Source organism: Cupressus sempervirens, chromosome 4 (assembly GCF_028749045.1).
Source record: "Cupressus sempervirens isolate cs-2001-9-10 chromosome 4, ASM2874904v1, whole genome shotgun sequence".
NCBI classification, from domain to species: domain Eukaryota; kingdom Viridiplantae; phylum Streptophyta; class Pinopsida; order Cupressales; family Cupressaceae; genus Cupressus; species Cupressus sempervirens.
In genome coordinates, this window is record NC_143121.1 from 630,410,214 (window position 1) to 630,437,491 (window position 27,278).

General features: G+C 34.9%; 2 pseudogenes; both read left to right on the forward strand.

The window, feature by feature from the left end:
- The first annotated feature begins 232 nt into the window (after positions 1-232).
- Positions 233-1,813, forward strand: LOC149562808 (berberine bridge enzyme-like D-2 pseudogene; annotated as a pseudogene).
- A 22,899-nt stretch (positions 1,814-24,712) lies between these two features.
- LOC149562809 (berberine bridge enzyme-like D-2 pseudogene) lies at positions 24,713-26,287 on the forward strand (annotated as a pseudogene).
- The last annotated feature ends 991 nt before the right edge of the window (positions 26,288-27,278 follow it).

Below are 27,278 nucleotides of genomic sequence, written 5' to 3' on the forward strand. Positions count from 1 at the left end.
GCTCAGCCCAAATCGCTAGCTCGTCGTCATTAATGGGCCGGCAATTCATCAAAGATTCCAAACAATTATTAATGACACCTCCATTTGTCAAAAACGAGGATTTTAGAACCGGCTTAGATTTATTGCCAACTCCTTTCTTAAGGGAAAGACGAAGAAAAAACATGCAAAAACTTGCAGAGCAGGCCTTATAAAATTAGAACAGGGCGGTCGAAGTTCATTCAGAATACCCCCCATGGCCTTGTTGGGAATTATTTCCTTGTTGCTTTTATGGACCCTCTGCGCATCTGCAGAAGATGGGCATGGCCTCGTTTCATGTCTCCAGAAAAGGGGCATCACGTACTTGACGACTTCGAATTCTTCCTCTCAATACGATTCTCAGCTCATGTTTTCTCTGCAGAACCTGAGGTACACAGAACCAGGCGTACGCAAGCCATACGTGTTGATTATGCCGCAGAAGAAACAACAAGTGGTGGACTCAGTTAAATGCTGCATTAAACATGGGTGGCAGATCGTTGTGCGGAGCGGAGGGCACAGCTACGAAGGCCTTTCCTCCACTTCCGACGCCCCCAATTTCGCCATAATCGACCTCATCAGTTTCTCCGCCGTCATTGTCGACATGAAGTCGAAAACAGCGTGGGCGGAGGCGGGCGCGACGTTGGGACACGTGTACGCCGCCATTGCGCAGAATACAGCAGACTACGGCTTCCCGGCGGGAGTGTGCCCTACCGTCGGCGTCGGCGGCCATTTCAGCGGCGGAGGAATGGGTTTACTTTCCAGAAAATACGGCCTCGCCGCCGACAACATCATCGATGCGCTGCTGGTCGACTCGAATGGTAAATTGCTGGACAAAAAGAGAATGGGAGAAGATCTGTTTTGGGCGATCCGTGGCGGCGGCGGCGGCAGTTGGGGCGTCGTGGTTGCATGGAAAATCCGCCTGGTGAGAGTCCCACGTAACGTGACGATGTGCAGGGTGCACAGAACGGGGCGAAACAATGTGACTGAGCTCGTCTACAACTGGCAATCCGTTGCACCTCTTTTAGAAAGTGATCTTTTTCTTCGCGCCATCATTTCGGGTACCCAATCGGCAGGTGGGGAGAAGGAAGTTAAGCTTACCTTGGAGGGAATGTATCTCGGCCCCCTCGACCAGGTGCTCAAAGTGGTTAACGAAAGTTTCCCCGAAATGGGAATTGTTAGTGGAGATTGCGAGGAGATGAGCTGGATAGACTCCATATCCTTTACCGCATATACCACCACGCGTCAGTTGCTTAGCAGAAACAATTCCGACAAGAGCTATTTCAAAGCAAAATCTGATTTTGTAAAGAGCCCTATATCTAAATCGGGGTTAGAGGGCGCGTGGGAGTTTCTGGAAGAGGAGCTGAGTGGTTATCTTATCTTTTCTCCGCTGGGAGGAAGAATGAACGAGATTGGATCATCGGAAACTCCGTTTCCACACAGAGCGGGGTATTTGTACGACGTGCAATATCAAGTCACGTGGAAAGACAGCAGCCAGGATTCGGCCTACATCGACTGGATGCGGAGATTTTACGCATATATGACTCCTTTTGTATCGAAATCGCCCAGGGCTGCGTATGTGAATTATATAGATCTTGATTTGGGTATAGCCGTTAATGGATCGGCCAGCATGGCAGAGGCAAGAGCATGGGGTGAGATGTATTTTGGAGGTAATTTTGAGAGATTGGTGAATTTAAAGACTGAATTCGATCCGAATAACGTTTTCAGGAATTCCCAGAGTATTCCTGTGAAAAGGGAGACATCTCTCTCGGGCTTTCCAAAGCACTTTCGCCTCTTTTGATAGTATGTTCGCTATATGGGCTTTTGATGGCGTGGCCTTCTCCTAGCTATGCTTAAACATCACATACTAAGGTCTGATTTTTAGGCTAGAAGTGCTAAGTAGTCAAAGTTGACTTTTTTTTTTTTTTGGCTTAAATTTCGTGTGTGATGTTTAAGGGTGATCTTCAAGGACAAGAAGGTATGTAGGTGAGCTTGTGGAATCGAAAAAGAGATATATACATGTGACTTGTTTTTTTTTTTTCAAGTAAAAAAGTGACAAAGTACTTGAATATTATTACAATAAATAGTTAGTTTATGGAGCTTCTTGGAAAAAGAAAACTTTGAATCATAAATGGAGTATAGGATAATATAACAAGTTCTATCCCAGATGTTCAGCACCAAAGATGTGACTTGTTGAATAGGGAATGTGAAGGCAATTACTAACATATTCGAGGTTAATTTTTTGGATGCTAAAAGAGTCTTTGTTTTTATTTATCTTAATTTTCATTTATGTAATATTTGATTTTGAGCATATTTCCCACACCATAATCATAGTTTGTTTTTGTATGACTAATATATTTTATCCAGGCTATGGATCTAGTGAGTTCCATATAATAGATTCTTCTATTTTTAGGCTCTTAAAAGTCCCCAATCAAATTTATTTAAAAACAAGGGTTGCACTCAGCTCAAGTCCCCGCCTTCTGTGGGGAAGGGAGAGAGAAGTGTGGATGAGAGGAAATGAATGTGCGCTTCACCATCAAGTCAAGTTTTTAAAAAGCTAAGTAGAGGTTGGCATTGTGTAATAGTTCGCATAAATTACAATTAGAGAGGACACAATTATCTCTAAAAAAATAACAATGTGTTACTAGATTCCTCCATGCCCATTGTTTTGTTTTGTTTTCTTTATTCAAACCTAATCCACCAAAAACCCTTTTTCATTGCATTCACATCATCTTTTGAGCATAATCTTGTTGTTAAAACAATAAGTGAAATAGTTGTTCAACCAACTAACTTTTGCCACAATTTCTAATGAGAAGGATATAGTAACAAACTAATGAGTGAAATGGGTAGAATTGGGAGTCTTTATCACAAAATCTTGAAACTCTCTCCTACAACATTCAAAACATTTAAAAAAAAAAGTTCTCTCTAGAATGTATCAAGTGAGATGGATATTTAGATGGAAAACATCACATTCATGCCATTTTTTTAGCAAAATCTAGTGAGAAATTAAGAAGTGAAATGGGTATTGAATTGGGAGTCTTTTCCACTATCTAGAGGCTTCTTCTTAACAATGTCCAAGAAAGAATTTTAGATGTCAAATACCATACTTTTTACCCTTGGGAGCTTGGCTCCTAATCTTTCATTATATTGTTAAGCTTGCTATTATAGACCAGATCATCCTAGTTTAGAAAGGTGACATAGTAGTTACTGTCATGCATGAAGAGGATGATGGAAGTTGGTAGGCATCTTATTGGAGGAAGAGAGGTTATTTAAGTTATTGTAGCCTTAGATTTATATAGAGTCCACTACAAAGAAAAGGAAATCAACAATTTAAAAAATCAACAAATGACAAAAAAATGATTACGTTATAGGATCATATACGACTTCTAGTGACAAGTATAATCATGTGTTTGAAATGAACCTAGTGATACTCTACATAGAAGAAACATTTAATGAATTAATAATAATAATCAAATGTGGATGGACATTTAAGTATATAGAAAAATCACATTCCTAAAAGTTATTCGTTTACTGGATTAATAAAAGCACTTTAAAGACTAACAATGCTCAATGCTATTGCATTCAATGAACCATTAATAATATAATATAGAACAAAACTATTTCCACCATGAGACTAATTACAACTCAATAATTTAAATTTAACTTTTAGCAGTAAAACTTACATATACTAAATTTATAAAATATGAACATCACTTTTCTTTTTAAAATATGATACAAAATTTTAGGAAAAATAAGTACCCTAGATTGTAGATTTCTTAAGCCAATATATTGTCATGGTTGGACTTCAAAATAGTAGACATTTTTGGCTTGACTCTCATCTTCTTCTCTTGTGGTTCTAACTGGTAAAAAACTTGGATTCAAATGTTTCAAATTACATTCTTTGATCTATTATCAAAATTAAGAACAAATAAATCCCAGATCAGAATCGTCAATCAAACAATCAAATTTAAAAACTACCTTATCTCTTTTTTTATAATTTCCTACCGCAAACTATACAGAAAATTATAAACATGTGATACTCAATTATTTCTATAACTTATATAGGGTAGCCAATAGTCAATAGTTGAAGCTTCCATCCCAAAGACCATTCACAAAAAAATTCTCTAAAAAATGAAAGCTATCATAGGTGATTGCAGTGAGCCAACATAACACACCAACGTTATTAGTGACATTGGAGGAGGATAAAATAGTACACTTTTAGCCTGCAAATCAGGTAGAATATATTAATGTTTACATTACATGTTGAAGTAATTATTTCTCTATTAAGAAAAGTTAGGATTAGGATGAAATCCTAAAGAATAAGCCATGTACACAAAAAAAAAAAGTTGGTCATCATTAGAATATCTAAAACCTTTTTTCCATTCCTTGTAAACTTTATTCTGATGGTTCTTTGTTTTAATAGAAGGAGACTAGAGATTGGGTATAACCTGTAAAATTTGTACACAATTATAACTAATGCTCCAATTGTGTAGACAAAGGTACCCAAAACCTTTGCATGTCCTACTTGAATTTTAATCTCAACATTCTCCAACTTGAACCCATATTAGAAAAATGCTCAATTTATAAAAATATTTACTATATTTTAGTTTTTCACCATATTCTAGATATGGGTTCTATAATTGGTTAATATTAAAGTATAGGAATAAACTTTGTTTGGTGCCCAAGTGAAGCTCAACATGTACTTTCTCTGAACTTGGTTTACTCTGGAATGCTTGGCAGGCACTAAAAATTGTCTTCATTACTTGAGTGAGGTCGATAGACACTTATTGGAAAAGACTTGACATTTTGTGTAACTGTAATGTCCCCATTTTTAGCATTCATAGAATGATGTTGTCATTAGCCTATTTCCCCATGGTCCCGTAGGCTAACTAGGACATTAAAGGGACTTAGAGGCCATTTGGCCTAGATAGTTTCAGTTGTAGGTCTTTCTGAGGGGTTTTGAGGCAACTTTGGACATACTTACTATTTATAGTAAGTCATCTTGGGCATGGGCAGACATCTAGTGGCAACGGTATGTCGATGGTAATTGTTTAAAATTGACAAAAAGACTTTTTTATCACTGATAAGATTTGTTATGCATTGATAAAGCTATTTTATAAAGTTAAATTTAAATATTTAACTTTATTAATGCATAGACTATAGTTTGTGAGAAATATTTAAATTAAAAGAGTCCCCTTTATTTTATAACACATTGGAGACATAAGTTACATAAAGGGAGTTATGTTTTATCCCACATTGAGAAAACGAAGGATGGAGCCCTTGTGAGAACACTATAAAAGAAATGGAAGAGCTTCTTTTAAGTATGCTTGGAAATATCAAAGAAATTGGAAAATTTTCTGGAGATTATGTCTCAATAGTTTGAAAGACAAAATCCCTTCAAGTTGGAAATCTTGACGCCATTGAAAGATATGGTCTTGATATTTAACATGGTAGCAGTCTGAAAAAGCAGATACGGAAAAGAAGTCCAAAAAAGCAAAACCGAAAAAGTAGGCTGAAAAAGCAATTTGTAAAAGCAGTCTAAAAAAGTGGGACCCAAAAAGCAGGTTGAAAAAGCAATCCATAAAAGCAGTTCAAAAAGCAAATCCGAAAAAGCAGTCAAAAAAGCAAATCAGAAAAGCAAAGCAGAAGGGGTAGCATTGAAGGAAATTATTACAGCCATCTACAACTAGGTTCCTTTGTTAGTATTGTTTTTTAGGGTGTTATAAGTTTTAGCTGTAAGTGTGCATTACACCAGCATTATCATTTGTAATCCATGTAAATGCCAAAAGTCTTGGCCATATTTCATGAGCATTGTATTAGAAATTTCATTGCAAATTAAGAAGATAATAGTTGCTGGTGTCATTTAAGTAATTCAATAATATTATTTATCAGCTAGTTAGTTTGCACACCAACTATTTTAAAAAATGCCAATTGGCTGTAAGTGTTCATTTCTCATGCTTAGATCATATATATGCACTGAATATTGTCAAAATTAGTAGCACACTCATGTTAGGCCATTGTGTAGTCCATTTGGAGTCTTCTAGCACAAGATTCTCATTGATGCAAATTGAAAAAGAGTCATTTAAGGCCAGCTGAAATACTATATCAGTCATACGTCCCTTGCATGTGAATTGTTTGATGAAATTCTTTGAGCTTTCATCAGCATTTTTTGAGAGGAGATTGGAGGAGGGCCATTACAGTGGTATCAGAGCTGTTTCCTGCTAGCTTGATTTGGTTATTTCAGATTGAATTCAATTATCAGTATGGATTTAACAGGAGACAAGGATTTGGAAGAAAGAATGCACAATGTAAAGAAGAAATTAGATTGTCCATTTCAGCAAATAGAGGACCTTCTAAGAACTTTGGAGGTGTTGAAAACTTATTTAGGCAAGTTTGATCAGTCAAGACCCGATGCTATGCAAACAAATTTATCTCCAGCATTTGGTTCGCTAGTTAAGCCCCGATTATTGAGACATCATGATGAGGTAATAAGACTTACAACTCTCTCTTGCATTAGTGAAATCATGAGGATAATAGCTGGCCTTGATTCTTATGATGATCAAATTATGAGAGAGATACTTCATGCCATGGTAAAAAGCTTTGAAAAGTTGGACAACATTCGGGACCCTTATTTCACAAAGAGGGAAAGATTACTTGAAGTATTTGCAAGGTGTAGATTTGAAAATATTATGTTGGCAATTGGTTGTATTAGTGACATTTGCAGGATGTTTAATACATTTTGGAATATTATGGATGAGTTTCATCCCAATAGAGTATTGGCATCAATGCGCTCCATCATGTTCACAATCCTTTTTGATGGGGAGGATGAAATTTCTAAACTTTTGGCAGAAGATTTATGGTGTGTTTGGACAAAAGAGAGGAATTTGTCACCTATGGCATGCACGTGGTTAAAGAGCCCAATTGATAGGCCTAAGGATCGTAACTTCCCTATGACAGGCAAAAAATTGTATGAGGAGTTTAACAGACATGTGGATTCGATACAGGGAGACATTAGCACATCTTCAGGTAATGGTTTATCTGCATCATCTTCACAGGTAGAAGGGGTTAAAGATGTTGTGCAGGTTGAGCCAGTTGCATCAAAAAGTGATATCACAGACACACCAGATTGCACAGATAGTGATTCTAGTACAGTTGGGCTGGATGAAGTTACTGTAGTTGAGGATACTGTCATGTTTGAGGATAGTACAGTTGATCAGAAAGTGAGCATTTATGACTTTGCTGAGAAAGAGTACCAGACATAGTTAGATGCTTTGTCACATGAGGTTGAGGCTGGTAGAATTCTGCATGATTTGTCTAGCCAGCTGAAGGTGAGCAAAGACAGTATTGTGACTTCATTATCTCATCATGATAGGATGTGGGATATGATAGAGGATCACATTCGAATGATTCAGTTATAGGGTAGACCTAAGGGAGTTCAGGCAAAGTCTTCTTGTGTTGACTTATAGGTGATTAGGGAAGGAATGGGAACGATGAAGTTGAGTTATTTACATCTTCTATCAGGTCGTGACCATCTTCTTAGCCTTGTTGAAGATTATTTAGATGCCTTGAGGAGGAAGGAGGAGGAAGTTGACAGGCTTTCTTGCGAGCTTGAGGACACTCAATCTTCTTTGGTGAATACTCCATTGGCATTACAGGACTGGGAGAGACACGGGGATAAGCATGACATGGAGTTGAGTTTACTTTCATCTTGCACTCCTGATACTCAACTTTCTACGGCACTTAAATCATATGTGGTCGTTGATAATGTTGTGAGTTCATCTTTCATTCACATCCAGGATATAGGGACAATGTCAGACAGGTATGTGGAATTAGTTAGTATTGGTCATATTACTCAGCTGAGGAGTTTGCTTGAGTTACCAGCTGATTCTAGTTTACGGATATGGACTCGAGATTGTTTCATTGGCATTTGGGATTCAGTTGACTGGATATCTTTAACACTTTTTGGTAGCAGTAATTGTTTGGGTGCTATCATGGATTTGATTAGCAGATTGCACGGTGTTGTCTTTTCTTGTGCTAGTAGCTTGTCCGATGTTGGCATTAGTTTTTATACACCAGTGTTGGGCTTTGTTCATATATCCAGTTGACCATTCTTGTTGGAATGTGTTGATGATCTTTCATATTTGGCAGTGTGTATAGATGAGTCCCAGGATCATATTGGCATTGATGACATCCAGAAGGATGCAGTGGGCAGTTTTGAAGACTTAGTTTCCTTGGCAATTTTTTTTGGTAAAGAGGAGTTGGACAGTAGTGCTACAGAATTTGATACTTTGTATGTTGATATGAGCTTTGGAGTTGATTTGTAGGATATGGATGGTAATACTCTAGAGACTAGTAACTTTGAGGATACTCCTTTAGACAATGCATCAGAGGAGGTTTGTAGGAGACAGTCTAGCCAGTGCTGTCATGTGTCTAATCAGTTGAGAGTTAGTGAGCGAGACATTGCTATCGCTTGCCAACATTTTGATGCCGCTCGTCAGTTGTTAACAATTTATGGATGGGGTTCTCCTAATAGTGATGAGCAGGGAGGCATCTATCTTTCCTTGACAGAGATCCACTCTTTATGGGAGGCTATTCAGATTCTGAGACAGAATTATATGCAGCTAGTAGCCGACAGAGATTATCTTATGGAGTGGGGGAGTACAGCATACGAAGCATTATTGGCCAAGGAAGATGAGGTGAGTGAGCTTACTCAACAGCTCGAGGTGACTTCTGAGATTCTTGAGAGTACACAATTCACTTTCAAGGAGTCACAGTTTCATTTGGCTAAGGTGACCATGGAGTTAGAGCGACTGCAGTCTTTACCAGATTCTGTATAGTCACAAGCTATGGTGTTTGGTGATCCATGGATGTCCATGGTCGAGGTTGATATAGGTAGTGGAGATGAGGATATATCTGTCCAAGACACTAGAATTGGCATATTTGGCACTGGAGGCAGGTTCAACTAAGTTGGGGGCTACGGCTGAGCATTGTGATATGATTGACTTAGAGGGCACAGAGACTAGTAATGTTGTTGTTGATTTTGCACTCTTGGCTATATCATCCTCTAACTTAGCTGATGATCAGTCACAGTTGGTTGTATCACATCTGCAGGATGAGTCTTTGACTGAGATAGGTTATACTGTAGGATATGTTCATCGATTTGCTTTTGATCCATGTGTTGAGGAGTTGATGGCAGATAGGTTTGGTCTGGGCTCTCACTTTTGCTATCTACCATGTAATGACTATTCACCATCAGTAGTGCATGGGTGTTATGGTCATGAGATAGTAACCAGTGATCTGCAGAGTTGTGATAATTGCAGTAGGTGTGCAGTGTGTGGATTCTTTGTATTTAGTGTAGTTTCATGCGGGAGTATTCATCGTTGTTGTAGAATTGTATTGTACATTCCACATAGGCTAGTGGGATGTGTTGATGGTATTTACTATGTTGGCAGTTTGGGTTATCTACTCTACTTGGGTTCTGATATTTTGAGAGCTTGTTTCTCATGGGTTCCTTACTTTGGAGTTTGGGTGAGTTGTATTCGCCAATTTGATTATGGATTCCTCTTGGTTAATTTTTAGAGGTTGTTGTAGGAGCCTATGTTGACTGACAGCAGTATAGTTCATGACTACATTTGGGATCCAAGTGGATTGATTGGGTTGTTGTTCGACCATTGCTTGGGGACAAGCAATATTGGGAAGGGCGGACTGTAATGTCCCCTTTTTTAGCATTCATAGCTTGATGTTGTCGTTAGCCTATTTCCCCACAGTCTCGTAGGCTAACCAGGACATTAAAGGGACTTAGAGGCCATTTGGCCGAGATAGTTTCAGTTGTAGGTCTTTCTGAGGGGTTTTGAGGCAACTTTGGACATACTTACTATTTATAGTAAGTCATCTTGGGCATGGGCAGACATCCAGTGGCAACGGTATGTTGATGGTAATTGTTTAAAATTGACAAGAAGACTTGTTTATCACTGATAAGATTTGTTATGCATTGATAAAGCTATTTTATAAAGTTAAATTTAAATATTTAACTTTATTAATGCATAGACTATAGTTTGTGGGAAATATTTAAATTAAAAGAGTCCCCTTTATTTTATAACACATTGGAGACATAAGTTACATAAAGGGAGTTATGTTTTATCCCACATTGAGAAAACGAAGGATGGAGCCTTTGTGAGAACACTATAAAAGAAATGGAAGAGCTTCTTTTAAGTATGCTTGGAAATATCAAAGAAATTGGAAAATTTTCTGGAGATTATGTCTCAATAGTTTGAAGGACGAAATCCCTTCAAGTTAGAAATCTTGACGCCATTGAAAGATATGGTCTTGAGATTTAACATGGTAGCAGTCCGAAAAAGTAGATACGAAAAAGTAGTCCGAAAAAGTGGAACCGAAAAAGCAGACTGAAAAGCAGTCCGAAAAAGCAAAACCGAAAAAGTAGGCTGAAAAAGCAGTCCGTAAAAGTAGTTCAAAAAATAGATCAAAAAAAGTAGTCAAAAAAGAAAATCAGAAAAACAAAGCAGAAGGGGCAACATTGAAGGAAATTATTACAGCCATCTACAACCAGGTTCCTTTGTTAGTATTATTTTTTAGGGTGTTATAAGTTTCAGCTGTAAGTGTGCATTATACCAGCATTATCATTTGTAATCCATGTAAATGCCAAAAGTCTTGGCCATATTTCATGAGCATTGTATTAAAAATTTCATTGCAAATTAAGAAGATAATAGTTGCTGATGTCATTTAAAAAATTCAATAATATTATTTATTAGCTAATTAGTTTGCACACCAACTATTTGTAAAAATGCCAGTTGGCTGTAGGTGTTCATTTCTCATGCTTAGATCATATATATGCACTGAATATTGTCAAAATTAGTAGCACACTCATGTTAGGCCATTGTGTAGTCCATTTGGAGTCTTCTAGCACAAGATTCTCATTGATGCAAATTGAAAAAGAGTCATTTAAAGCCAGTTGAAATACTATATCAGTCATACATCCCTTGCATGTGAATTTTTTGATAAAATTCTTTGAGCTTTCATCAGCATTTTTTGAGAGCGGATTGGAGGAGGGCCATTACAGTAACATCAAAGAAAATATACAATTGAACAATTGTTTTCAACAATCTCCCTCTTTGGCATTGATGATAACACAACATGTCATAATACAATCAAATTTTAGAGAAAAATAAAAGGTAAGGATAATATCCTTAGTTTCATTTTGATTCTCATCCATGAGAATTCCCTCTATCAGTGTGAACTCCCTCTGACATCATTCTCTTCCTCTAGAATGATTTTTTGATTAATCTAATTATAATGACTACAATATCAAACTCTCCCTTTTTGATATCAACCAAATTCATTCTCCCTCTTTGAGATTTCTCACATATATTAAGAATATTTATGATATATGACAACAAAATCTTCCTCTTTATCTGACTTGACAATAAAATTTGACATAAAGTTTCTCTGATGTATGACAGAACTCATAACTCTCCCTCTTTCACATCTTATGCCAAAGATAGTATTCAATGAACTTCCATGTACCTGATGTATTAATTCATATTCCATCTATCCTTTACAATACTGCATCAAATTGATGGTTGTTGCATCACTAATACTTGATTAGTGACCTTCAGATAGGGGAATGACCTATAGCTTACATCTTAGATACAAAAATGCATCCTTAGGTAATGGCTTGGTGAATATGTCTGCAATTTGTTCTTTTGTATTTACATATTCCAATCTTACTTCCTTGTCTTGCACTAATTCTCTTAAGAAATGATACTTAATTGCAATGTCCTTGGTTTTGGTATGCATCATAGGATTCTTGTAAATGTTAATTACACTGGTGTTATAATAGAAAAAAATAGCTAGATCCTTGATGTCTTCCTTTGTACCTATCAACAATTGCTTGAACCAAAGAATATTTGAACAATTGACTACTGTAGCAACATATTCTACTTCTGGGTAAGAGCACAAAGTTGGGTCGCAATTTCGCAGAAGTCAAATTCATAGAATTGGACCTCTCAGAAATGGGTACCCAATTTTTTTAGAATCGGGTACCCATTTCTCAAATCCCGCTTCAAGCACCCAATCTACTTTTCAAAAATTGGGTACCCAATTTTTGAATCGCGGCTTAGGTGCCTGAACCACTTAATAATCGGGCACCTTATTTTGAACAAATCGAGTGCCCGATTCTAAAAATATCAAGTACCTAATTTTCAAAAACTACAAATGCCCCATTTTTGGTGTTTTTGGTGTCATTTTTATCATTTAGAGAATGGGAGCCAAATTTTAGAGCAATACAAGAGCCCATTTTTGACCTCTACCAACCCCCCTGCTACTATTTTCTAACATACCAGGTATTTTTATTTTGTTTTGTACTATTTTATTTAATTATTTTTAGTTTTCAGTTTTATATACTATCAATTTATTATTATTATTATTATTTTTCTAGTTTTAATATACATAAAATTGTAAATTTTCATTGTTAATGAGTATTATCTTTAGATTAATGTATCTGTTAATTTAAATAATAGTTTCATAGATGTTCATTTAAAAATTATCATTTTAGATGTTTTTAAATGTATTTAATATGTAAATTACAATGTTGAATGATTAGATAGATGTAAATTTATTGTTTAAACATGTAATTACATTCAATATTTTATATTTATTTCAAATAAATAGTGATTAATTATAGATTAGTTTGTAAACCATATAACAAAGAAAGTAAAAATAACTATATTCATAAGTCTTTAACCTCGACCTAACCATAACTGTATAATAAAACCTTAAACATATAACTAAGTATTTAATCATGTAACACCCCATCAAGGGATCCAAACACAAAACTTAGTATTCAATGATTTTACTTATTGTATTGTACTTTGTTTCATGGATCGAAAATAGATGATGTAAACTATTTTATAAATGTATATTCTTTTAGCCTTTCATACCCTGTGACATGTACAGTGGATGATTGTGCATTTCGAATTAATGCCAAGTGTCATTTGAAACAAATGTATATTATTTAAATGGATTGAACTTGTAGTTATTCTTTCATGTGGATGTGTTATTTATTTTACTTCAAGTAGTTATAATTATTTAAAAATAAAATGTAAATGTGCTCGTTAAGGAATCGTTAAGGAATGTAATCTCTTATATTTTTAATGTAAATTATTGTACATGTTATTGCTTGCTTAGTAAAACTTTAGGTTAGTTCTTTGGATCCATTGGCTAGGCATTACATAATGTGCTCCCTTACTTTACATCAAGGTTATTATTATGGTTAGGGTTAGGGTTCAAGTATTAGGCATAGGATTTATACTAATAGTTTTGGATTAAGGGAAAACATTTAGGATTAACTATAATGCCAATTTTAACCAAAACTCTAATCATAACCCTTACTATCATCCTAACCATAATCTTAATTTGCTAAAACCTAAAACCTAATATAAATAATTAAATAAGTATCCTAATAACCAAGTACTAATGATAAATGTCAAACAATAATCCTAAACCTTAAATGATAAACTATTATCCTAAATGCTTAACCCTTATCTTAAATATTAATATTCCTAATCCTAACCCTGTCCCTGAATCCTAACCTTTATACAATCTCTAACTTTTATTAAAACGCAAACCCTAATCCTAAAATATTTACATAAATCAAAAGTATTTAATACTAAATATTAGATCCATACCTAAGCAATAACCCTAAGTTATAGTAAATGATAATTTAAAATGAAAAAATCTAAACTCTTCAAATACTAAACTATAGTTGTCAATGATATTATAATCTCATCCCTAATTATAAATACTAAATTGTACTTTAAATGGTAAAACATGTGCCTAATACAAAATATTAGACCTTGACATCAAGTTTTAAATTCTAATCTCAAGTCTAACCCTTATCCTAAACCTTTATCCTAAATTCTTAACCCTTAGCCTAACTAAGTTATCCTAAATGCTAAAACTTTATCCTAAAAATAATCATAAATGCTAAGCCCTTCTCCTAATTCTAAATAAAAATATTAAGCTTAAATGTTAAACCCTAATCTTGACCTTAACTATGATTTACATATAAGGTTAGGGTTTAACATTTAACATTTAACATTAGGATCTAGTATTAGGATTTGTATTCAATTCTAGAATATAAATAGGGTAAGTATTAAAATTTATATTTTATAATTAAGGTGTATATTTAGATTTATGATTAAGGTTTATAATTAAGGTTTATAATTAAGATTTATGATTAAGGTTTATAATTAAGGTTTATATCCAACAACTCATTAAAACACCTTAAGAAAAATGATAATTTATGAAGTTGCTTCCACCTACAAATCAAAATTAGGGAAACATATTTTATTAATCATTGAAACTACTAAGGTTAATGTTTGGATGAGCCAAGAGTAGTTAACAGGTGGAAGACAAGTAAGCATCCAAAAGTAATTATAAAAGATGTGATTAATATAACACAAAGTTTTCTAATAGTAAAAAGACTTTGGTCATAATTAGAAAATGCAATTAATATAACACATTCCAACATAGAGATTTAGAGGGAAGAAAGGTTCTATTAGAAATTCATAACAATTGTTAAATGATAAGTTAAGATTTCAATTACTAAAGAAGATATCATAAGTTTAAGTATTATGATTAGAATTAGGATTATTATGGTTAGGGATAGGGTTCATGTATTAGAATTAGGATCTAGACTTATAGTTTGCACTAGCGGATAATATTTAGGATGAACTATAATCATAAATATAAATCAAATCACAATTCTATCTCTAAGCTTTCATTCTAATTGTAACCTTAACTCTCATCCTAATGTCATTTATTATATATCATTTAAACAATAGCACCATAATAAATATCTGAAACCTAAATATAATTTTAACTAAAACCATAATCCTATGTAAACCCTAACATTAGTCATAATCATTATAACAATCTTAAGCTTAGTCATCATGAAAACCCTAAACATAACAAAATTCTAAACCATAACCTTGCCACAATCTTAACTTTTTTTGATCTTGAGATGAACATATAATCCATAATGAGAATACAACCCCCCAGTGTCACAAAATAAGTGTACATAAAAATTGATCTAGCTATTTGAATATAGAAAAGGGAAACAATTTTGAGGCAAACAACCCTAGAATAAACAACACATTAGAAGTTGCATTCTTAGTCCCCCTACCAATTTCTTCATACTTTCCTTCCATAATCTTAATTATCCTCATTTTTATCTCATCTTATCCTTATATTTCTCAATGATTTTGTGAATTTCCTGACAAGTTTAGTAGGCCAAATAAAATGCATAAATAGTGTTGAATAACAAATCTTATAGGAGTATCAAAATATATTTTCCCTTAATAGGAGTTAGGGGTCTAAGAAAAAAACATATAACTGTAATTTCTTTTCAACAAGACTTTAAAAACTAAATAGAATAGGAATATAACTACTCTAGCATTCAATATAAAATATTAATAATAAAAAAATCACTACAATATATTTCATAAAGTAATTCCATTTAGGATCTAGATCATAATCTAACAAAACAATGGCTAAAAACTATTGGGTAGTTTCACATCCTTTTTCTTAATATCAAAAACATGTTCCCTTGAACTTGCATAGACAAAACAAGTTCTTATCTAACATTAAAACCAATTTTATATAGTTGATTTATTAATATAGTTTTTTGGAGTATTATTTGATGATTAGACTTAAATTCGGTATAATGTTCAATTAGCCTTAACATTTAAGTTTACTTAAGTGTTTAACTTTATTTATTTAATTGATATGGTTTTAAAGATCTATGCATTTATATAATTGATATTTTAGATTTAAATTTTATTAAATAGTAATTTTGTCATTTTTTATGTTGTTTAAACAAATATGCAGACTATATTTGATGGACCCGCCACCACCCCCTCCCCCTCCTCCTCCCCCACCTTTGTCCCCTCCATCTCCACCTCCACCTCCACCCCCACCTCCATGACCACCTAGTCCTCCTCCATGACCCACTGTAGATGATCTGTGAGAGAGCATGAGGCGTAATTTTAATGACCTCATGCAAGATATTGAGGCTATCAGGTGCAAGGCCCACCCCCCTCCTCACCTACTATGCCTTGCGGATAACATGCAAGGCGTCATTCACTCCATACAAAATTTGGATTGTGATATTTATTCATTTAGATTATGGAGGCAAAACATGCATGCCTTCTATTCTAATGGCTTATCATATAGAGAGGTCCATCCTCAAAGTAGGTAAAGGAAATTTTACAAGATATTTTGTAAACCATAAGATAGGTTTGGAGATTAATGAGAAGCCTTGTATTTCTATTAGATGGTGCACACATCCATGCATAAAAACACACTTTTAGGAGTGGCGGTAGATGGTATTTGACCATCCACCACATGCTAATCATGAGTTGCCCATGTACTTTCTTAGGAAGCTATGGGATGAGTTTGAATTAGGTTTGAAACCCAATTATTTTGATATCAAATCATTTCAAGGGGTTGGTGGAGGGATGCCTTAGGATAGGCTTGGGGAAAAGTTGAGTGATAGAACAAGAAATTGCAAGTGACCTCAGCCCTTTGTACCTCTTCCTGCACTCATTGTACTAGCTCCACACCATCATCGAGAAGTTTCATCTATTCTTACCTCTTTGAGTCCCCTTTTGGGCAATTTAGTACAACAGTGGACGTAGGCAACACATGTTCGTCCACTTGGACATATTTGTACTAGCTGTTGAGGCACATGTAGAGGCCCCTAGAGTGATGCTGATGCAACACACAATAACCATTATGTTGAGGGTGTTGATTTTGATGATGACTTATATGCTGCCCATGGTGATGGTAGTGATGAGATTGATGTGTTATCATTTGTTGACCTCATGCAGGGAGAGCTTGGAGACAATCAAGAGCAGTAGGTAAAATTTTAATTAAAATTTAAATATAAAGTACATAATTATTTACTTTCTACATACATACATGTAATTTTATTAACCATATTAATTTGTACTTTTGAAATAACAAAGGATGGATGATACTGTTCCTCCTAGGAGGCAGTATAGTCTTTTTTTGAGATGTACAAACATTGGCATCCCTCATACAGTATGCACTTTGAATTACACTGTAAAAATGTACATTTGAAGTCAAATTTAATAACATGTGCTCATATGTTTTTTTAATTTTATTTTGTAGGGATTGTCTGCTGCTACACAGTTTGATGTCAATATAGGTCTTGATCTAGTTACCACTGAGGCACAACCTCAAATACATACAGTATGAACTTTTGATTGAAGACAAATAATTTGTACTATTTTTATGTATGTACATTGTTGTTAACTTATAATTTGAACAATTTTGAATCATGTATATATTTTGTGTTTTGATTTTATGAATAGGAGATAGATCGTACTCATCCATACAGGCCTCGATATAGTTTATTTTGAACTCCATTTTTTGATCATCGTGCTAGCATACCTGTAGATACATCTGTGACATTGGCTACTACTCAAGTATGATATATATACATATTTTTATACTACATAAAAAATGCAGTGTAGAAATTATGTACTTTTTAGTTTACATACTTTGTAATTATTCATGTATATATAATTTTGACCCAATGTTCATGTATCCATAATTTTAGGACTATGTCACCATGAGTGTTGCTGAGAGTACATGACTTAGCCAGATGGATGTACCTACATCATCCTTTGAGGTTAGTATTGTGATTTATGTACATACATAGTTCATTATGCTCTTTATCAATTTTTTAAAATGTATGTATTGTAAATTACAGGACCTCACCATTGCTACAGTTGGTAGCTTTCACAGTGCACCTCCTCCCGTTATAGAGGGACACCCATCTCATGTGGTATTTATTTTATTATGTAGTGAATACTTAATTTATTTGCAAGCTAGATTTTGAAACCCATTTCAATTAAGCATTTACATGATGAGACACGCCTTATGTTACATAGGATGATCCATCTACCTCACAGGGTGTCCCACATAATGAAACAACTCATATTACATAGGATGATCCATTTGAGTCCTCTTCACATGGAGTAAAGATGACATTCAATTAGATAGATTAGGTTTTGTTGGCACCTTTAGATTATATTTTTATGACACATATTGTTTATTTTGATACACTTTGTATTAGTACAGTTAACTGTATTATATGTATTTTTTGACTTCATATATCATGTTATGAAATGTTAGACCATGTACTATTTTTTACGACTTCTTATCATGCTAATGTATGTAGTATATATTATTATGTTTCATCATGTTTTAAATATTCAAACCATTTTCTTTATTGCGACATATTTTATTCATGAACATATGACGCATTTTGTAAGTATATATGCTACATGAACAATAATTTTAACTATTTATAGAGCATTAGTACTGATATCAAAAAGATTATTCGATAAATATCATATCAAATTTATGCATTGAGATTCATACAAATAAAATTGACCTACTATTATAAATATTTTTCATCCTAAAAATTAAAATTTATAAAATTTAGGTAAAGATCGAAGATTTTTTTTATGAAATGATGGATGATACCCTTCCTTTCACACATTTTCCCATCAAGGCTATGTACGTATGTTCATATGATTATGTACCTAGGAAAGTCATGTACCTAGATGGTTCCTTGTAACTTTGACTTAGGTTTTCTTACATCCCAAGTGTCACTCTGGCTAGAATGCCTACTTTTTTAGACAAGACACTTGATGTCTTATCAAGTTGTTATATTTTCTTAAATATTTACCTATGTAATTAAATAACCGATTGAGGTAGTTTTAATGTGACCTAATTGGTCCTAATATATTCTAAGGTTTTGTAATTCGTCCTATTATACTTCAATGGATATTCAATAGTTTTAAATCTTTTTACCTCAACTAATTGTTGTCCAAAAGTAGTCAAAACATTTTCATGCAAACATTCATCTGACAAAGAAAGATTGTTGTATCACATGTACCAAAAAGACATGCATTGAAAAGAAAGTATTGATCATTAGGTGGCTTACAAAACAAACTTGATATGAAATACTTTATAGTTTGAGGTGTTATTTTTATACCACATTCCTGCAACATTTCTTTACTATGTATGGTACCACATATAGATTGAAATACATCATAATTGTAACGAAATTGAATATGAGTTTAACAATAACACGTGATTCTTTCCTTGTTAATCCTTACATACCATGGTTTGCACTTTTCAAAAGATCTTTGACTAATGGTAATATTTAATACCTTACCATCTACAAATTTTCTAAACAATTCAGTTTGAGTCATGTCCAAAAGGTGTTTAGGATGTGGATCATATATTTTTGATCCAATTCTCAATTTAAGAACATCTCGTGAATTATGTGATACTCTTGTATTATCATGCCAAAAATTTTCAACCAAACTTTTGACTTCACTAGTAAGTTTCATATCACATCTTAGGAGTCTACCACTAGAAGTCCACAAAATACTTGTTGGATCACATTCAAAGTTAACCCTTCTCTTTACAGCTCTTTCTGAAGTATTACAATTCACATTATGATATCCACTTATGTTGCTAATCAATCTTTTATCAGTTGTTGATTTGTTAACTAAAGCTGTTGTTATTGCTCGTCATGCTACATGCTTATCTTTAGAGTGACTTCTCTTTCTAATAACATCAAAGGCACTAGCAACATTGGATACAACTTGTTTTAAAGACTCATTTTTATTCTTGGGTTTTGCATACATTCCTAACCTTCTCATTACTTTTCGCATTTTAGACATTTTAATTAGTTGCCATTATGTTCATACCCCTCTAGCCATCATTACGTGGTCATTTACTATTTACATAGTGGTTAAATGCTTGTTTCCATATCCTAGAGACATCAATGTCATACAAGTTTGTTTATATGATTTGACATGATGCCTTATAAAAGGCATTTGCCACATTGCACATTGCCTTTGCTATGTCTACAACATGTTTCATCCTTTTGATGCTAATGGTGGTAGTGGTCTCCATTATGGTGGATACGTGCCTTATATACCATACAATGGTATCACAATATCCCACAATGGTGCAACAAAGTCCATCTATTTCATGGTTGTTCTATGGATGTTCGTTTAGAGGTGTGGAGGCCACCTTTGATTCTGCATCATTATTGTTTGCTTGCGCCATGCTATCACTCTCTAGACAATTATTGGAGATGGTGATGACATCAACTTTGCCTTTTGACACCATTTCGTAGCTAGAACATGGCATGTGCAAAAGAAGTTTAGGCCACTAAATGTAGTTCAATTTTTGAGGAAAACATAATTACTGAAATGTTTTACTATCAAATGATCCCAAGACACACTCTAGAAAACCAAATATCGAGCATGAATGATTATTGTTTTCATCCCTTTTAACCAATTAAATTATACTTCTTATATAGTATATATTCATGATATTTTTAATGTTTGTTTTGACGTCCAATAGGTGCAAAAATTGATTTTGTGAATAGATGTTCCAAACCAGTTCAACTATATCTTTTTTACATGATTTATTTGCATGATATGCTTTGCATATATTAAAATTTCATAGGGCAAAAGGGTAAGGGTTCCAATATACAACATGCAAACTCCTTTTTTTCTAGAACACATCTCTCTCTTCTTTTTTCCCTAGAACATGAGTTGATAAATAAAACAATCAACAATAGAAGTGGTAAAAGAGAATACTATTCAATAAATGCTTCGGTTTAGCTCTTCATCTCAATAGAATTTAGAAGTGGATGTGGTTCCATTGACTACATCATTTTTAGGATATAGTCACACCTAACTATGCAATGAATCCTTCAATTCTTTTAGATGAATGCAGCTTACAGCCGTAAAACTTAATTTCACTCGGGTTAAATTTTGTTCTGCATATCTTGGTTTGGAAGTGTCAAACGATGACAAAGACATTTAGGAATAAATAAATAGAAGCAAGTATAGATTTGACATCTTTGCTAAAAATAGGTTTATTTAGTAATACGGTAGCATAGAGGAGTAACACAAATTGTTTGACAAAATGCTTATTCTATATATGATTTTATTGAATGTTTAGTTTCATCTAGATTGCTATGGTCAGCAGGTAGATACGTGCCTGGTGGTTTCATAAACATAGTCTAAGACTTAGTTGCAAAGTGATATGTATATATTTATATATTACATAAACTATATAGACTATCATAAAACCAAAGAATCGAAAGAAAGTATGTGAGATTTTGATATATAGATATTATATGTTCTGAAACATGTATTAGATTTATTACCAACCCAAATTAGGATCCGAAAGAATCTATTTTATAATGGTGAAACACGTCTAGAAACTTAGTAATTTGTGACACAAACCTACAACAACTAGCCATGTATAGATACATTTTGGAGACAACATACCCTTAGGCTTCTCTTGAATAGGTTTTCTGTTCATGCCTCACCATATTACATATCATAGAGCTACACTATATTTTTCAGCCTATCACCACATATTCATTCTTATCAGACAAAGTGAAAGCCCGCTCTAAGGAACAAACTCAGAAGTTGACTAAGATTATTGACATATCCCAATGTTTAGTCCAAAAGAAAATCTTTTAATAGAAGCACATATCTTTAAACCCATATTCAAATTTTATATGAAGCTAAGAAACCCAAATATTTTGATATGATTAGCTATTCTATACCTCCAACATTTATTATAATCATAATAATTAACACCTTCATTGGTTCCTATCAAATGCCTCAATGTATTTAGGTGTTGCCAACAACCTCATTGTATGCTTTCATCAATATTTTAATTGGTTTAACGTACATTGATGTCATAGTAGATGAAATAAGGACTAAAAGAATCATACTTTGTTATGTTCTCGGTGCAAATGTATTAGATTTCTCAATACATAAATTCATAGTAACATCTAGTTTTCACTTGAACAAGAGCACTAGAATGGAGATCAACAACAAAAACACTACATGTAGAATGGAGATCAATAGTAAAAGCAGAACATGAAGAGAAACTCTTGAAAACTACAGAGTGTGCAGAGAGAATGAAGAAGGAAGAACCCTTTCCTTGTATACTCTTCTTACCAGCTATGGCTACTTCTCATTTTCTTGGGTACTTCCAAAGCCTAGGGACACATACCTTCTGTTAATGGTTAATGGAGTGTTGTATATCCAAATTCAACTAGGCATTTTATTGGGACAATTGCACCTTAAGATATATATATATATATATATATATATATATATTCTATTTAGACCCAGAAGGTCTAATGCATTGAATTTATCAGTAGCAAAAATCTTCAAAGCAACCATCTCTAGTTTATAGTTTGTATATGTCCTTGTATCCTGGATTATATGGATATATTTCGTCAGATTCTTCTGAAGCTTTCTAAAAATAGATAGGATTTCTTTTGGACCTAGGACAACTGCAAAAGATATTCTTGTACTAGTCATATAACCTATCCACATCTGAAATTGAGAATAAAAAGGATTTTACATGGTCATAGTCACATGTTTGGAGCTGCATAACACCAAATGCATGCATTTGGAGCTTCTTTATTTCATTTTAGTCCACTATATGGTCATTCTCTAGACATTTATGTTGCATCTACTTGCATCCATGAGGATCATGAAACCTCAGAAGTTGCATAGAGTAGGGGCTTCGAGGAACTTGATGATGATAGTGTTAGTAAGGAGGATTTGAGGCCAAACAAGGGCTATCAATTTATGTCCTATGTTAGACAATGGGTGGCCTCTATGGGCAGATTTGGGATTAAAACTATAGAGAAATTGAAAGAAACAAGTGTCACTTTGGTCCACAAGATGAGAATTAAAAATCCTAGTAGGTCATTGTCCCCCTATTAAAAAATATAAAACAATGAAAATGGTGACAACATATAACAAGACTATTTTATTAATCTGTTTGCACAATAATACATATTACATAGCCTCTATAAATAGAGGACTCTAGCTACAAACAAAGAGTGTAGAGCGTACATGTAGATGGTGTAATGTGACAACACTAACACTTAACTTAACAACCTTGCCATGTGTTTGAAGACATATTCAATCATGCACACACATGGTGGAGTTAAGAGGAGAACGATGTGGACTTGGTCTATTCCAACACCCCTCCTTAATTTCTACCACTAAAGACTGTTTATGTGGAAGAAATTACGATAAGAAATTCAAATAGAATAGGTCTCGGCATTGAGCCTTGTTCGGTACCTATTTTACAACATAGACAAATTGATTCTCCTTCTCATTATCAGTCTGTTTCTTGTGTCATTATGATATGGCTTTTTTTTAACCGATTGACTCATAACCATTTGGGATTTGCCTCAACTAATGCAATTGATTTTCCTTTTCGGTTTCTCACCCAAACAAGTGGTTTTGGCTTACCAAAAACCTTTCAAAAAACTTTTAGGTTTTGCACTCAGACAAGTGGTTTTAGTTTACCACAAACTCTTCAAAAAATGATTTAAGGTCTTTCACCCAAACAAGTGGTTTTGGATTACCACAAAGCCTTCAAACTTTACAAAAATATTGTTCCAATAATGAGGAAACTAACTCTAAACTTTTCTCATGCATAATAATATTGATTCCATATGAAAAACAATCAATCTACCAAGGTACATGGGTACCCAACCATTGTGCTTGCTAGTTCTCTAGGAATGTTTTTTAGATACATGGTTCATCAATATGTCGAACTGAAAGGAAATAAATTTTTTTGGGGTGTTTGGCACAACCAATAATGTACCTCTTACTACAACCATCACTAATTTGATCTACATGGCTTTTTAGCTTATTCTTTGGAACTAAAGATACCATTGCACCAGCAATCTAAACTTTGTGCACTAAGCACACATGATTTATATATAAACCATATTAAAAAATAGAAAACAAAGAAAATGGTGATAGCAGATAACAAGACTATTTTATTAATCTGACTGCACAATAGTACAGATTAGATAGCCTCTATAAATAGAGGACTTCCAGCTACAAACGAAGAGTCTAGAGCATACATGTGGATGGTGTAATGTGACTGCACTAACACTTAACAAACTTGCCATGTGTTTGAAGACATATTCAATCATGCACACACATGTGGAGTTAACTGCAGTTTTAGTTGCAATAGAAGAACGACGTGGACTTGGTCTATTCCAATGACTTTGTCTATTAATTCGAGCCCATCCAAGGGGTTAACTACGAATGTTTCAACTAGAATAAATTTTTATCAAAAATGAAACCTATATAATTACAGTGGTCAATGACCACACAATAAATCTAGAGCATTTCAGTGGCTATTTTCTCGATTTCAACATCAATGGCTATTTTCTCAGTTTCAACATCACCTGTCTTGTTCCGCGTTTTCGCTTGAACTTAATGCTACCAAGCTCCTTGAACTCTCCGTCTCTGCAATTTGTCCTTGTGGCTCAGCCCAAATCGCTAGCTCGTCGTCATTAATGGGCCGGCAATTCATCAAAGATTCCAAACAATTATTAATGACACCTCCCTTTGTCAAAAAACGAGGATTTTAGAACCGGCTTAGATTTATTGCCAATTCCTTTCTTAAGGGAGAGACGAAGAAAAACATGCAAAACACTTGCAGAACAGGCCTTATAAAATTAGAAGAGGGCGGTCGAAGTTCATTCATTATACACCCCATGGCCTTTTTGGGAATTATTTCCTTGTTGCTTCTATGGACCATCTGCGCATCTGCAGAAGATGGGCATGGCCTCATTTCATTTCTCCAGAAAAAGGGCATCACGTACTTGACGACTTCGAATTCTTCCTCTCAATACGATTCTCAGCTCATGTTTTCTCTGCAGAACCTGAGATACACAGAACCAGGCGTACGCAAGCCATACGTGTTGACTATGCCGCAGAAGAGACAACAAGTGGTGGACTCAGTTAAATGCTGCATTAAAAATGGGTGGCAGATCGTTGTGCGAAGCGGAGGGCACAGCTACGAAGGCCTTTCCTCCACTTCCGACGCCCCCAATTTCGCCATCATCGACCTCATCAATTTCTCCGCCGTCATTGTCGACATGAAGTCGAAAATAGCGTGGGCGGAGGCGGGCGCGACGTTGGGACACGTGTACGCCGCCATTGCGCAGAATACAGCAGACTACGGCTTTCCGGAGGGAGTGTGCCCTACCGTCGGCGTCGGCGGCCATTTCAGCGGCGGCGGAATAGGTTTACTTTCCAGAAAATACGGCCTCGCCGCCGACAACATCATCGATGCGCTGCTGGTCGATTCGAATGGTAAATTGTTGGACAAATAGAGAATGGGAAAAGATCTGTTTTGGGCGATCCGTGGCGGCGGCGATGGCAGTTGGGGCGTCGTGGTTGCATGGAAAATCCGCCTGGTGAGAGTCCCACGTAACGTGACGATGTGCAGGGTGCACAGAACGGGGCGAAACAATGTGAATGAGCTTGTGTATAACTGGCAATCCATTGCACCTCTTTCCGGACTTGATCTTTTTCTTCGCTCCGTCATTTCGGGTACCCAATCGGCAGGTGGGGAGAAGGAAGTTAAGCTTACGTTGGAGGGAATGTATCTCGGCCCCCTCGACCAGGGGCTCAAAGTGGTTAACGAAAGTTTCCCCGAAATGGGAATTGCTGGTGGAGACTGAGAGGAGATGAGCTGGATAGACTCCATATCTTATACCGCGTATACCACCACGAGTCAGTTTCTTAGCAGGAACAATTCCGACAAGAGCTACTTCAAAGCAAAATCTGATTTTGTAAAGAGCCCTATGTCGCCATCTGGGTTGGAGGGGGCGTGGGAGTTTCTGGAAGAGGAGCTTAGCGGTTATCTTTTCCCCGCTGGGAGGAAGAATGGACGAGATTGGATCGTCGGAAACTCCGTTTCCACACAGAGCGGGGTTTTGTACGACGTGCAATATCAAGTTACGTGGAAAGACAGCAGCCAGGATTCGGCCTACATCGATTGGATGCGGAGATTTTACAGGTACATGACTCCTTTTGTATCGAAGTCGCCCAGGGCTGCGTATGTGAATTATATAGATCTTGATTTGGGTATAGCCGTTAATGGATCGGCCAGCCTGGCAGAGGCAAGAGCATGGGGTGAGATGTATTTTGGAGGTAATTTTGAGAGATTGGTGAATGTAAAGACTGAATTTGATCCCAATAACGTTTTCAGGAATTCTCAGAGTATTCCAGTGAAAGGTGAGATATTTCTCTCGGGCCTTCCAAAGCACTTTCGCCTCTTTTGATGGCATGTTCGCTCTATGGGCTTTGATTGCGTGGCCTTCTCTTAGTTATGTTTAAACATTACACATTAATGTCTAATTTTTAGGCTAGAAGTGTTTAGGCTCAAATTTCTGTGTGAGATGTTTAAGGGTGACCATTAAGGACAAGAAGGTATGTAGGTGAGCTTGTGGAATCGAAGAAAAGATATCACAACTTTCACTTGAGTTGACAAAATAAATACATGTGACTTGTTTTTTTCTCTTTTTTTTTTCAGCAAAAAAGTGACAAAGTACTTGAATATTATTGTAATAAATAGTTAGTTTATGGAGCTTCTTGGAGAAATAATTACAAAAAACTTTGAATCATAGATGGAGTATAGGATAATATAACAAGTTCTATCTCAAATGCTCAGCACCAAAGATGTGACTTGTTGAATAAGGAATGTGAAGTCAATTACCAACATATTCGAGGTTAATTTTTGGGATTCTAAAAGAGTCTTTGTTTTTATCTATCTTAATTTTCATTTAAAGAATATTTGATTTTGAGCATATTTCCCATGCCATAATCATAGTTTGTTTTTATATGAAGATAATATTTTATGCAGGTGATAGATCTAGTGAGTTCCACATAATAGATTCTTCTATTTTTAGGCTCTTAAAAGTGCCCAATCTAATTTATTAAAAAACAAAAGTTGCACACAGCTCAAATCCCTAGCTTCTATGGGGAAGGGGGAGGGAAGTTGGATGACAAGAAAAGAATGTGCACTTCATCATCAAGTCAATTTAAAAAAAAGCCAAGTAAAGGCTGGGATTGTGTAATAGTTTGCATAAATTACAATTAGAGAGGACACAATTATCTTTGAAAAAATTACAATGTGTTCCTAGATTCCTCCATGCCCATTATTTTGTGTTGATTTCTTTATTCAAACCTAATCCATCAAAAACCCTTTTTCATGATATTCACATCATCTTTTGAGCATAATCTTGCTCTGAAAAAAATAAGTGAAATAGTAAA